The sequence below is a fragment of the Lynx rufus genome, unplaced genomic scaffold (genome assembly GCF_022079265.1).
Source record: "Lynx rufus isolate CCGP_SWC_20201006 ecotype Redwood Valley unplaced genomic scaffold, mLynRuf1.p SCAF_1, whole genome shotgun sequence".
Taxonomy (NCBI): Eukaryota; Metazoa; Chordata; class Mammalia; order Carnivora; family Felidae; genus Lynx; species Lynx rufus.
Genome location: NW_025814823.1, coordinates 106278717 through 106292342, shown reverse-complemented (window position 1 = coordinate 106292342; position 13626 = coordinate 106278717).

The window sequence follows — 13626 nt, the reverse complement described above, 5'->3', positions numbered from 1 at the left end:
AGCCTCAGACTGGCAGCTGGAGGAAGAGAAAAACCTTGTTCTTGGCTGCACCCATCTGGAGGGCAGTTTCCACCATGCTGAGCTGGGATTGGGGTGATGGAGGGAGCAGACTGTGATTCAAGTGCTACATATTTATGCTATTCTTACCAAGTTTTACCAGGCTTTCTTGAAGAGATTTTTTTTTTTTTTTTTTTTTTTTGTTTTTTTTTGCTGCACAATCTTAGGACCATTTCCAAAATATTTAAATGGCTGGGGTTTTAAACAATAATTTTCACAAGTTTCACTGGGGAGTAGGCCCATGGAACTCCTCACGTTGCCATGGCAGAAGGGGACCTTCCACGTGCTTTCCTAATTACCAAATGAGTGTATCTAGCCCAGATGACTAGACTCAAAATCATCATCAAATCAGATTCCTCTCACGAATCTGGAATTAGGAAGCCAAGAATTCCAGCAGTTACTAGGAAGGGCAGGTGGCAAAATACCACATCAAGAATTTTTATAAGATAAAGAGGACCTGATCGATTCAAATGGGTTGTAACAAGAAAAAATGAACAGATATCAAGAGGAGATGAATACAATGGGATAATTATTAGAAAGAATGGAAAAGCCAGAGAGAAGAGAAGCTGTGTGGGAGGGACCCTGTGGATGCACTGACACCAGCTCATTCTGCTTTCCTTCTCATATGTGGAGCCCTGAGATCCCTAGAATCTTGCTACATTTATACAATACAACCAGCCTAGTATAGGAGCCAAGGACAGGCTGCCCAAGATGTGCCACTTTGGCATGAAGATTATTTTGAGCTGAAGGCAATTGAGACCCTGCAGGCTTACGAAAAAAAAATTTTTTTTTTTGCCTTTCCCTTAATTACACAGAAGAATCTAAAATTTTTTTTTTTTTAAACTAGAATAGTGATTATCACCAGGGATAAATTTTATCTGAGTAATCCATCTGTATGTCAAGACAAACATCTAATTACCAAACATCTACACTTTTTTTCTTATTGCCCTGTGAATTGCACTCCTCCCCTTCAAAGACCCAGACCCCTACTCCTGCTTACTTTAGAATGACACATATATCTCATTTTGCCTGACTGCCTTTGGAATTTGTATGTCTGTGTGGCTTCCCATACGTATGCTATTGAATTTAATTTTCTTCTGTTAATCTGTCTCATGTCAATTTGATTCTTAGTCCTTGACACTTAGTCTTGCTCCTTGATACTAGCAATCAAATAAGACTAAAGAAAATAAGAATTCCTTATATAATAATCAAGGCTCAGGTTTTATTTTCTTGGCTCTTTCGCTAATTTGTCTCAGCATTATATTACAGCAGAATAAAAGCTTAAAGATCCTAGGGGTAACATTATTAAGGAATACCTATTTGGGACAAGTTGGAGTTCAGATAGCCTGGAAAACTTTCTGATATTAAATTAAAATAAAAAACAAACAAATACCTACAGATTCTGGATAAAATGTGACAAATATACCTGTTTTTTTTTATTGTGGTTAACATAAAATTTACTATTTTAACCATTTTTGGAGTATACGGTTCAATGGCATTAATTATATTCACACTGTTGTGAAAACACCGCTACTATCCATTTCTAGAACTTCCGTGTCTTCCAAAACTGAAATTTTGTACCTTGTTTCTCCCTCCCCCCGACCCCTGGCAACCACTATTCTGCTTTCTATCCCTATGAATGTGACTATTCTAGGTACCTTACACAAGTGGAATCATTCAATATTTGTTCTTGTGTGAATGGATTATCTCACTTAGCATAATGTCTTCAAGGTTTATTCATGTTATGACATATGTTAGAATGTCTTTCCATTTTTTAAAAAAAATTTTTATTTATTTATTTTGAGGGAGAGAGAGAGAGAGAGCACAGAGTGAGAGGGGCAGAGAGAGGGAGAGAGAGAATCCTAAGCAGGTTCTGTGCTATCAGCACAGAGCCCGATGTGGGGCTTGAACTCATGAATCGTGAGATCATGACTTGAGCCAAGATGAAGAGTTGGTCGCTTAGTCGCTGAGCCACCCAGGCAGGTGCCCCTGTCTTTCCTTTTTCAAGGTTGAAAATATTACAGTGCATCCCCATAACACATTTTGTTCATCCAGTCATCCCTCACTGGCCACTTGAGATGCTTCCACCTTTTGGCTATTGTGGATAATGTTGCAGTGAACATTGGTGTACAAATACCTGTTCAAGTCCCTGCTGTCAGTTATTTGAGGTGGGTACCCAGATGTGGAACTGCTGAGTCATATGGCAATATTCTTTGAGGAACTGCCATATTGCTTCCCATAGTGGCTGCACCATATTATATTCCTATCAGCAATGGGTAGGGGCTCCAATTTCACCACAACCTCACCAACATTTGTTGTTTTCTGTTCTATTTTTATTTTTTCTTTTCATAATGGCCATCCTAATGGGCAAATGTTAACAAACATACTTGTAAGTCCGTATCTGAAGACTGGGGAAGAAATACAAAGAAAGTGAAAGCCAAGGGGGGGGGGGGGAGACTACCGAAGGAGTATAGGTTTTTAACTGTCACCAGGGCAAATGGGACAAATGCTGGGATTGTATAAAGTAAAGCACTGAATGAAGTGTCTAGATAAAGCCAGGGCCATTAAAGAGCATTCCTTCTTTCTTCCACAAAGAATGCTTTAGGGGAAAAATAACCTACCAGTTTATGGAGATGAGGAGAGAAATCCTCCTTTAGCCTGGTGTGGAAAGGACAAAGATTGAGTAGAAAGATCTGTGAGAATTTGCAACCAGAGGTGTGCCCTCAAGCAGATTTTTAATCACATATACACTGCTGTGTGTTCTTGGAATACAGAAGCTAGCATATTAAATTTTTTTTACTGTTTATTTTATTTTTGAGGGAGAGACAGAGACAGAGCATGAGCGGGGGAGGGGTAGAGGGAGAGGGAGACACAGAATCTGAAGCAGGCTCTAGGTTCGAGATGTCAGCACAGAGCCGGACATGGGGCTCAAAACCAAGAAACGTGAGATCATGACCTGAGCCAAAGTCGGACGCTTAAGTGACAGCCACCCAGGTGCCACTGGAAGCTAGCATATTAGCACGAAGCAATCAGGTCATCCTATTAATGCCCGTGGCAGAATAATGTAAATAACTTTAGAGACGCACTGTCAACCCAGTCCTCATAAACCCTTTCTTTAAAAAAAAGCTTCACCACTCCTTTCCAACATAAGCACAAAGTCCAAAGCTATAGCACGTGGGAGAATATCAACTATCATATAGTTGAATATCATAACCAGGTCATTACGCATAACAAACAGCATATTCACACTCCAAAGTAGACTATGGGAGTAAGCATCAGTAAATAATAACATTAAAATGTCACCCTGATTAGAGAAATAAACATGATAAAAAATAAAATAAAGGGACATGGTACTTTAGAAATGTATGACGTTGATTGGATCAAAATTAAATAAAATTTCTACAAAATGAAAACCATAAAGTCACTGAAATGAAAAACAAGCCACCAATGGAGTTGTTCATGTATAATACCAGACATCAGTAAGGACTGTGTTAGGGAGCTGAACCACAGTTCTAAAGTGATTGCCTGGAATGCAGTGTATATCATAAGTGGAAAACACACAAAAAGAAATTAAGAGATGTGGTGGAAAGAATGAGAAAGGCCAATATGCCTCTTATTAGAGCTTTAAGAAGAAATACAGATAATAAATGGAAGGTAATACTGAAAGACAATGGCTGGGAATTTTCCAGAGTAGTGGGTGACCTGGGTCCTCAGATTCATGACACACACTAAATCGCAAGCAAAATAAGTAAGACCAGATCCACACCTAAACACTATGTAATTAAACCAGAGTGTTTTTATAGCTATAATAACAACTAGATAGAAAGGACAGCTGGCCTCGAAAGTCAAAAATAAAAAAAATTTTTGAAAGCACAGCTAAGGAAAATAATAGCCTCGAAATGCTAAGGTAAATAATTGTCAGTCAAGATTTTTAGAGCTCACCCCAAAATACCAGCTTTCAAGGACCAGGATAAAACTGCCACATACTCAAAAGAACAATACTGAGGAAATCTTTCACCAAAAGGCTTTCACTTAGAAACTCCAATTTCCAATTTTTCCCAGAGAGGAAGAACTAAGGCAAAAGAAGTAATGATGAGCAGAGGAATTGGTAAATTTGTGGTTATTTTTACAGAAGCAATAAGTGTATCAGCTGTAAGAAAAATAATAGAGAAATTGCTTCAGGAACGAACTTTTAATAGAGAAAATGTTCAGAGTTAAATTATTCTAAGTTATTGTTCGGGCACAGTAAAAGTAATGCGTAACTGTTACATTTTCTAATTATCTACAAGTAAGTTAAACTTTAAGAATGTCTATAAAAAAGAGAAAGAGAATACTGTTGCTTCTAAACCAATAAAGGATAGTAAAAGACAAAGGGAATCTTTACCAATTCAAACAAAATTTTACAAGGAAAAATAGTAAGTATAGAAACAGCAGGACATATGGAAAACAAGTATGATATAGAAATAAAAATAAATGTAACTAAGCTAAATTCAATACCTATCCATTCAAGAACTATACTCAAAACATGATGGCACTTAAGGTTAAATGTTGAAAAAAAGCAGTCACCTAACAAGTAAACGAAAGCCTGTGTAAGTTTTTCAGTTGATATTAAGGAAAGAGGAAGCTGTATTTGTCATGTCTTTTGACAGGTGCTGGGTCTTTCTAATTTTTTGTTAGGGCTGAAATACTTCCTGATAATAACAAAAAGTGCTGGAGGAAATGGCCCAGGGTTCAGAATTAGGCAATAGTTCACTATCTAGAGGAACCCCACTAGCCAATTAATACAATGATGATTTGGCCTCTGGGACAGAAAATGTCACTGGGTATTTTCGTATAATAATGTGTGCAGCGTGCTATGAAAACTGTCCACTGTGAGCTATGAATCAGGAACAGAAGAAGCACAAGGGTGTCATTTCGCTAAAGACCTAAGGGACCAAAGCACTGAGCTTGCTTTTGTCTCTCTAGGTAACTCAGATTTTACCTTATTTGAACAAAGATCAAATTTCCCATCTTGTGGTTAGCTGTTAGGGCAACTGTGGGGAGCCCAGGGAGCCAACGTGGACTTTCTTGGCACCTGAGACAAATCTTGGGCAAGGAAAGCAGGGCCCTACTTTGGCAGGCATTTCTAGTTTTATGTCAACAAAGAGATGACAGAATGCGTACACTCACGTGTATACGCACACACACACACACACACACACACACACACTCACACACACATGCATGTGCGTGCTATTTCCTGTAGATGCTGAGAAATTTCAGGACAAAGAAGGGGCAGCCAGGACAAAGGGGGAAGGTGATGAGGATGAAGAGAGTGCCAGGAAAGTAAGAATTCCAGCTTTTTCCATTAGAGGGTGAAGGTGGAGGGTGACAGGAGGTGGAGGGGAGGGAAAGTGAGAGAGACAATGAGGGAGAAAAAGCAAAAGGAAAAGGAGGAAGGAAAGAAAGGGAGAGGAGGGGGGGAAGGAGAGGAGAGGGTGAGGTAGAGGATGAGCCAAATGTCAGCCCCTTTCAGAAATCCATATAGGGGTGCTGCTACACATCCACAAGTAAGATGAAACTTCAAACAGCTAGACTTTCCAAAGCCCTGCACAGTAACATAATCTGCCAAACCAGGACAAAACCACATAAGCAAACAAGTTAAGTGATGATATTCATGTCTTCTCTAGAGAAATTCCACACATTAACCCCATGTGGATTTTCCCTATATTATAGTAACATATTAATATTATAAACTCAGATTTTATATATACTAATGGAATGTATATAATAATTGAGTGTACAGATATAAATCAATAAACAAATGAATCAAATTCTCACAGCAGCAACCCTAAGGAGTTAATTGTTCTGCCCCCATTTTACAGATGGGGTAACCAAGGCAGAGAGAGCTTAAATGACTTGACTGAGGCCAAGTAGCTGACAGAAGGCAAAACAGGGTTCTGAACCTGGTTTAAAGCCCATCTCTTAATCTGAGTGAGGACTGCTTCTAGACTTCAGAAAGGCAGGTGGGGCAGCATGCTCTGTCCAGGTAAGCAGGGCTATGGGCTGGGACCTTGAGATCATTCTCCACTCTCTGAGCTGTGTCCGTGTGGATTTTAGGACTCACAAGCACTGAGTGGGGGGGGGGGGGGCAGAGATGGTTGCACGCCCTTTCTGCTCCATGCTTTCTCCACCTCAGAGCACACTTGTAACTGAGGCACAGCGATGGGACAGAACCACACCGCTCAATTCAGAGACAGACCTGGCTTTATGCTTCGGCCCAGCCCTCTGCTCAGTGATTCCAAGGTGGGGGGGGGGGGGAGCAGGACACTGCTAACTTAACAGCTCTCTCCCTGCACAGCTCACTTTACTACTCCTCAGAACCCTGGGCCTTGGTGGTCTCTCTTTGCATTAGCGCTGTAAACTAACTTGAAGAGATGTTTAGTAAATGCGTGGAGTGCCCCTTCTCAGCGGAGCTCTCATTTATTCCCTAAAATGTGTGATTCCAAGTTACACTCAGATTCCAGCCCCTTCACAGAAGCCCCTGTCTTCTTACGGGTCTCAAGCTCCCTGCATTATACCCCATCCGTTGGCACAGAGAGCCTCTGAGGGGCCCGTTCTCAGATTTCAAGACATTCTTTTTTTTTTTTTAATTTTTTTTAACGTTTATTTATTTTTGAGACAGAGAGAGACAGAGCATGAACGGGGGAGGGTCAGAGAGAGAGGGAGACACAGAATCCGAAACAGGCTCCAGGCTCCGAGCTGTCAGCACAGAGCCCGACGTGGGGCTCGAACTCACGGACTGCAAGATTATGACCTGAGCCGAAGTCGGATGCTCAACCGACTGAGCCACCCAGGCGCCCCAGATTTCAAGACATTCTTATCTCACAGCGAGCCCAGCAGCTCCACCTGGGACCCCTGTGGACCGGAGACAGCCCTTTTTACCCCATCACAGAAGGAACAGCGGGCAGCCCTGAACACACACCAAGGCAGTTGACAAAAACGAAGTCTTTTTATTTGACTGCAGAGACTCTCTGGGCTATTTTGCAGGAGTTCTTCTGTCCTGGTTGTTTTTCTTAGATTAAAAATTTCACCAACATTCCAAGGGCATACCCTCACTCACGCTCGGGGGCCCAGTAATGAGCGGGAGCGCCACTTCAGAGTCAAACTCTGCCAAGTCTAATACTAGAAGTAGGTGAATGAGATTTGACTGCCTCTTAAATTGAATGTCTGTGGAATTTCTTGGACCTGAAACAGAGCCCAGAACAAGGTCTGTATAGTAACATTCACTAGGTGTCAGTGTTTGACAAACTGTCTTGCCAGCATCATTAGTGAAATGTTCATGTTGGCACAAATTGTCTATGGAAAATGCAATTAGGAAAAAGTGGTGCAAATAGCAATTAGAAACTGAATAACCCGCCTTATTCCTTTTATTCAGATTACCCTTGGCTAGTAAACTGACATAGAGCTCTGCTGGAAATAGCTCGCAGACTGTCAGAGTAGGCTCCGAAGCACGCTGTCTGCACAGAGAGCCAGAACAGGGAAGGGGTTTCTTCGGTGCTTTTCCGCTTCCTCTTTCCGCCACTTTCTGCCCTTCTTCTGGACACCGTCTTGCCGCTGCAATGGTCGTTGAGCACAGGCTTTCTTCCTTGGCCGTGGGCTAGTCCCAAGAGAGGGAAAGGAAAATCCCTTCCGAGGAGTGGCATTTTAACAGATTTCAGTCTCGACAAACACTGAGCTGCTCTGAAAAGAGCGGAATGATATCTGCCCTATTTGTGATTGGCAAAGTACCAGAGAAATTCATTTGTTCCTTCCTTCAGCTCATTCAATCATCAACAATGTACCGAACCCTTACAATGAGCCAGACACTGTTCTGGGTGCAACAGACATAATAGTAAACATCCTTGACTTCACGGGTCCTGCTTTTTAGTTTGAGAAGACAAAATAAACAGAACAGTAACACATATAGTATGCTAAAACGTTTATAGATGCTATGGACAAAAATAAAGAAGGGAAAGGAGAGAGTTCATTCCTGGTGTGGAAAGCGGCTGCAAATTTATTATGGCGGAAGTCATAATAAATAAGCCCATCTCAGGAATAGTATCCCAGCAGAGGAACTGGCAAATGCAAATGCCTTGAGCGATGAATGTTCCCAGTGCATTCAAGAAAGAGTCGAGGTGTGTGTGGCTGGAGTGGAGCAGGAAATGAGATCAGAGGAGTTAAGGAAGAAGTGACCACAGTGCAGAGGGCCTTTAGGCTGTCGTAAGAATGAATGGGCATTTACTCTGGGAACCGCTGGTGTGTTTTGAGTAGAGGAGTGATACGATCTGACATAGGTTTAAAAGCTGAGGCTGTTAAAATAATTCAGGTAAGGCACTGACAGCAAGGAAATGAAAAATAAAAAGATTCAAGGTACACTTTGAAAGCATAACTTAGAAGGTTTGGTAGTGGATTGTTTCTGAAATATGGGAAAATAGAAGAGTCAAGAATATTTCAAAACATTTTGACTTGAGGTGCCTGGGTGGCTCAAGTCAGTTAAGCATCAGGTTCTTGATTTCGGCTCAGGTCATGATCTCCTGGTTTATGAGTTCCATCCCCACGTCAGGCTCTGTCCTGACAGCTTGGGATTCTGTCTCCCTCTCTCTCTGCCCCTCCCTCACTCATACTCACACAAACACACCCCCCTCAAAAATGAATAAACATTAAAAATAAAAAAAATAAAATCAAATGACATTTTGACCTGACTAGCTGCCCTTGCCATTTCCTGACAATGACCTCGAGGGAGGTGGAGATAGCGGGGTGGGAGAAGACAGCAGTTTAGTTTTGGACTTGCTAATTTTCTTTTTTTTTTTAATGTTTTTATTTATTTTTGAGACAGAGAGAGACAGAGCATGAATGGGGGAGGGTCAGAGAGAGAGGGAGACACAGAATCCAAAGCAGGCTCCAGGCTCTGAGCTGTCAGCACAGAGCCCGACGCGGGGCTCGAACTCACAGAGTGTGAGATCATGACCTGAGCTGAAGTCGAATGCTTAACCGACTGAGCCACCCAGGCACCCCTGGACTTGCTAATTTTCATATGCCTCTTAGATACCCCAAAGAAGATAATGAGTAGGCAATCTGAGGATACACAGATGTAGAGCTCAGGGAAATTGTCCAGGCTGGGCATACAAATGTGGGAACTGTCAGTATATGGGTGGAATTTCAAGCCCTGAGAGGGGTAAAACAGCAGTGAAGGGAGTGTAGACAGAGAAGAGACAATGTACATGGACTGAGTCCTGAAAGACTTCACCCTTTAGAGGTTAGAGTCATGGGAAGGGACCAGTAGAAGAAACTGAGAATGAATGGCTAGAGAGGTAGGAACAACACCTGGGGGATGTGGGGTCCTAGAAACCAAGGGAAAAGAGTGCTCAGGGAGGAGGGAGTGGTCAGTTATACATTAAAAAGAGGAAGTGACCAAGGGTGGGTGGGAAGGGTGAGAAAACCGTGTTTCCAGACTCAATGTTAGGTATCTTCTAGGATAGCCCGTTCATTATGCTTGGAGTCCACATATAGTAGCTATACGAGACATTGCTAATATTTGTAAATAACAATACGTTTATTTTGCTTAATGTTGTTTTCTTCCTGATTAGAAAATTTCAGCTACATTTGCCTCTCATCTTAGCCATACTTATATGTTTGCACATACATGTGTAGCAAGCAAGCATACGTACGCACGGGCGCGCGCGCGCGCACACACACACACACACACACACACACACTGGGTTACTTCTGGGAGTCCCCAGGGGTTGGCTCACTAGTGCCTATGAGAAGTCCCAAGAATTATGACAGGGTGCCCTCTTCTGTCTTACCTTGGGAAATCTGATACTGCATACAGCCCTGTAGATCAAATGTTAATGTGTTAAGAGTCCTCAAGGTATTAGAGATCTACTTAATAAAAGAGGAAGGGGACTATTATTATGATTATGTATCCAATTTCAACTGATAATTAATTCATGACATTGTTACTTCTTCAAAAACATGCTAGGCTAAAATGTTTTGTTTGCTTCTTTGCTGCCTCTTCTTCTTCCTCCTCCTTCTTTAGTATATGACCAAATTTCAAGTAAATATTCTTAAAAAATTATGGTAAAGATGCAAGCAATTTAATTGGGTTAAAAGAAATGTGGTACAGGAGCCAACATGAAAGAGCTCTCAATGGCCAAAAATGCAACAATTTGAGCAAGAGAATAAATAACAGTATTGGATTATAGCCCACAAAGTAAAATAAATATCCAGGAGTCCATACTAATATAAATCAACAATGGAATAAATAAGTTAACTCTGGTTTTTGTGTTATATAAGTAGTACTGAGAAATAAATCTTTTTCATTTAACATTTTATTGGATGATCTAACCATATTGTTATATATATTTGGCTTACTGTTACTAATGCCTAGTGTTTCACCTGTGTACTTACCCCTTATCTTAGAGATAAAACCTATATTTCCTTTCCTTTCCTACTATGCTATCTAAACATCTCTGAACGTGACTATTTCTTTCTCTTTTTTTAACTTAATTAATTATTAGAGAGAGAGAGAGAGAGTGAGAGCATGAGCAGGGGAAAGGCGCAGAGAGAGAGAATCTTAGGCAGGCTCTGTGGTCAGCATCGAGCCCGACATGGGGCTCGATCACATGACCCTGGGATCATGACCTGAGCCAAAATCAAGAGTCCTATACTCAACCTACTGAGCCATCCAGACAGCCCTGAACATGACTATTTTTATGGAACTATACAAAAATATCTCTCTGGGATATGTATCCAGCAGCAGATTCTCTGGGCCATAGAACAAATGCATATTTCATTTTATTAAGTACCCCTGAATTGCTTTCTAGAATCAGTATACCAGGTTATGCTTTCACATGTAGCATACAAACTTCCCACCCTTTCACATTTTTGCTAATACTTGCCTACCTGTCTGATTTGTGCAATTCTAATGGGTATTTTATTAGTTTCCGTTGTAACAAATCAGCAGAAATTGAATGGTTTAAAACAACTCTGATTTATCTTACAATTCTGAAGATCAGAAATCCACAATAAATCTCTCTGGGCTAAATGAAGGTGTCAGCAGGGCTCCATTCCTTTCTGGAGACTCAAGGGAAGAATCTATTTCCTTGTCTTTCCTGTTTGTGGAGGCTGTTGACGGTACTTGGATCATGGCCCCTTTTTTCATTTTCAAAATCGGCAATATATTGTCTACAAATTTCCCTCTCACTTTGCCCTCCCTGCTTTCTGTTTACAAAAACTCTTGTAATTACATGAGGGCCACCCAGATAACTCAGGATAATCTCCCCCTCTCAGGATTCTGAACTAAATCACATCTCTCTGCCTTTTAATCTCTGCCAATATATTCAGACGTTTCAGAAATTCATAACTTGGGGGCTGATTATTCTGTCCACCATAGAAGTAAAGTTTTGGTTTGTTTTGTTTTGTTTTACCACCTTCAAGAGAGTGGTAAAAACGTATCGGGATCATATTCCACATCAAATATCTTGGGGGATTTTTTTTCTTTCACTCCCACTTTGCAATGTCGTGTGATGCTCATTTCCTGATAAGGACATTGGAGAGTATGCAGAAAGAGAACTCATATTAGAATACTTATTTTTCATACTAACACAAGTCAGGTGCTCCATGAATCTGCTTCTGAATAAATCTGCAAGTTTCTAACACCTGACAGATGAAGAGTGAAGCAGAAATGAATATAGTTTCATTTAGCTCCGAAGACGCAAATTTCAGAATACTCTTATTTGTGAAGCATTCAAATTCAATGTCATTATGCACAAATATCGCACAAATATTAGGATAGATTTGTGATTTTTAGCACAAACAAAATCGTTTCTGAGTTTGAATGCAGAACTTCACATTGTTCCCCACTTCGAGGGTGCAGGTCAGAAACTGAGAAGAAATAACCTACGGCATGTTTTCAAAAAATTTTTTTCTTGATATCAGTAGAACCCTTCTTCCAACAAACAGTTACATTGGTCACCAAAGTGTAACAGGCTTAAAGCCAACCTCACTGGTTGAAATGGGAGGTGGAGACTCAAGGGCCAAGCTCACTCTTCCTCTTTACCCTTACCAGGAGGCCCAGTGACATCTCTGTAGGGTTCTAGGCTTTGAGTATCACAGCCTGACTAATTCTAGCATAGTCTAGGGGGTAAATACCCCAAACAAAGGAAGAACATATAAAAATTTTTGTGCCTTCATTAAGCCTGTTTGGGAAGAAGGCGACCTACTTGTACTTTGTCACCGATAGAAGACCATCCCACCTACAACAAAGAACCTGGAAGAGATATCACATAAAATGTTGACCAGAATATAGACACGTTAATTTTCCAGGGAGGGACAGTTATCACTGACTTGTTTGTTGTAAGCCTGTTGCTTGTAGCAACACCTTTATAAATGACTTACTTGGGCAGAGTGTGTGAATATGGAGGGGAAGCTCCATATTAACTGTTTCGGGAAATAAGTTGTAGCAGGGAGCAATTAGAAGTTTGTATTAGAAATCAAATTTTGTAATCAAAATTAGAAATATAAAGTTCCAATAAATGTTAAAATGCATGGTATAGCCAATCAGATTCCCGTATGTGGAGATGTACAATGCTTCATCATTTTAATCACTTTGCCAGCCGCCTGTTGATAAACTCTAAACTCTGATCCCCTGCTCTCTAAATTCTTCCTTCCATTTCATTGTTCCCTACAGTTAGTTCATCCAGCACCATTACTTCCCAACAAACCCAAACACGTGCTCTGCAACTCACAGCATCTCTATCATTTGTCCAGCATCTCATCCAATCTAAGCTCAAAATCATGTTTATGGTCATTTCTCAAGTCTATTTTTAATACCCATGAAGCTACAGTATTTATATGGTCTTCTTATTTAATCTGTTGGTTCTCAGCTGGTAAAATGACAAGAAGTTGGCAATATTTGCAATCCCTCGATTGGGTTGATGGATTGTTTTCTATTTAAAGCACTCAATTTAGAAGCATTTCTTAGACAATTTGGCTTTTTTTAGAAAAAAAATCATCAACACACTCTCTGCTCTGTTTTTAGTCATTGCCTTGTTTCCATCTGTCAAAAGGGCTCTGTGCTTTTTTTTTTTTTTTTAACAACGCTTCAAATGTTGAAATTTAACCATAAGCCTCAGTTGTGATTGGATTTTTGGCTTTGGTACCTTTAAAGCTATAAATTGACTTAAACCTTTTGGCTGAAGTGGAGCAATCCACATAATTGGCTGCTGATATGGAAATTAGAAGGTAAATTAGCCAGGTACGGCCAAACAAACTGGATTAGAAAATAAAATGATTGAAAGATTGGCTTGAGACAGTGCAATGCAGCCAAAGTATCATTCACATGGAACAGATTGGATCTGCAATCTGGAACCCCAAGTTGGTGCCTTGGCTGCCAGGACAATCTCACAAAAGGTAAGATGGCTCATTTAAAATCTCCTTTCACAACCCAGGAAGTTAGTGTTTATGAGGTCTTGGGTAAGAAAGCAGACAACATGATGAACAGAGAGCCTGGATTCTGATTCCATGTGAAAATCTCCAGCTGAACTG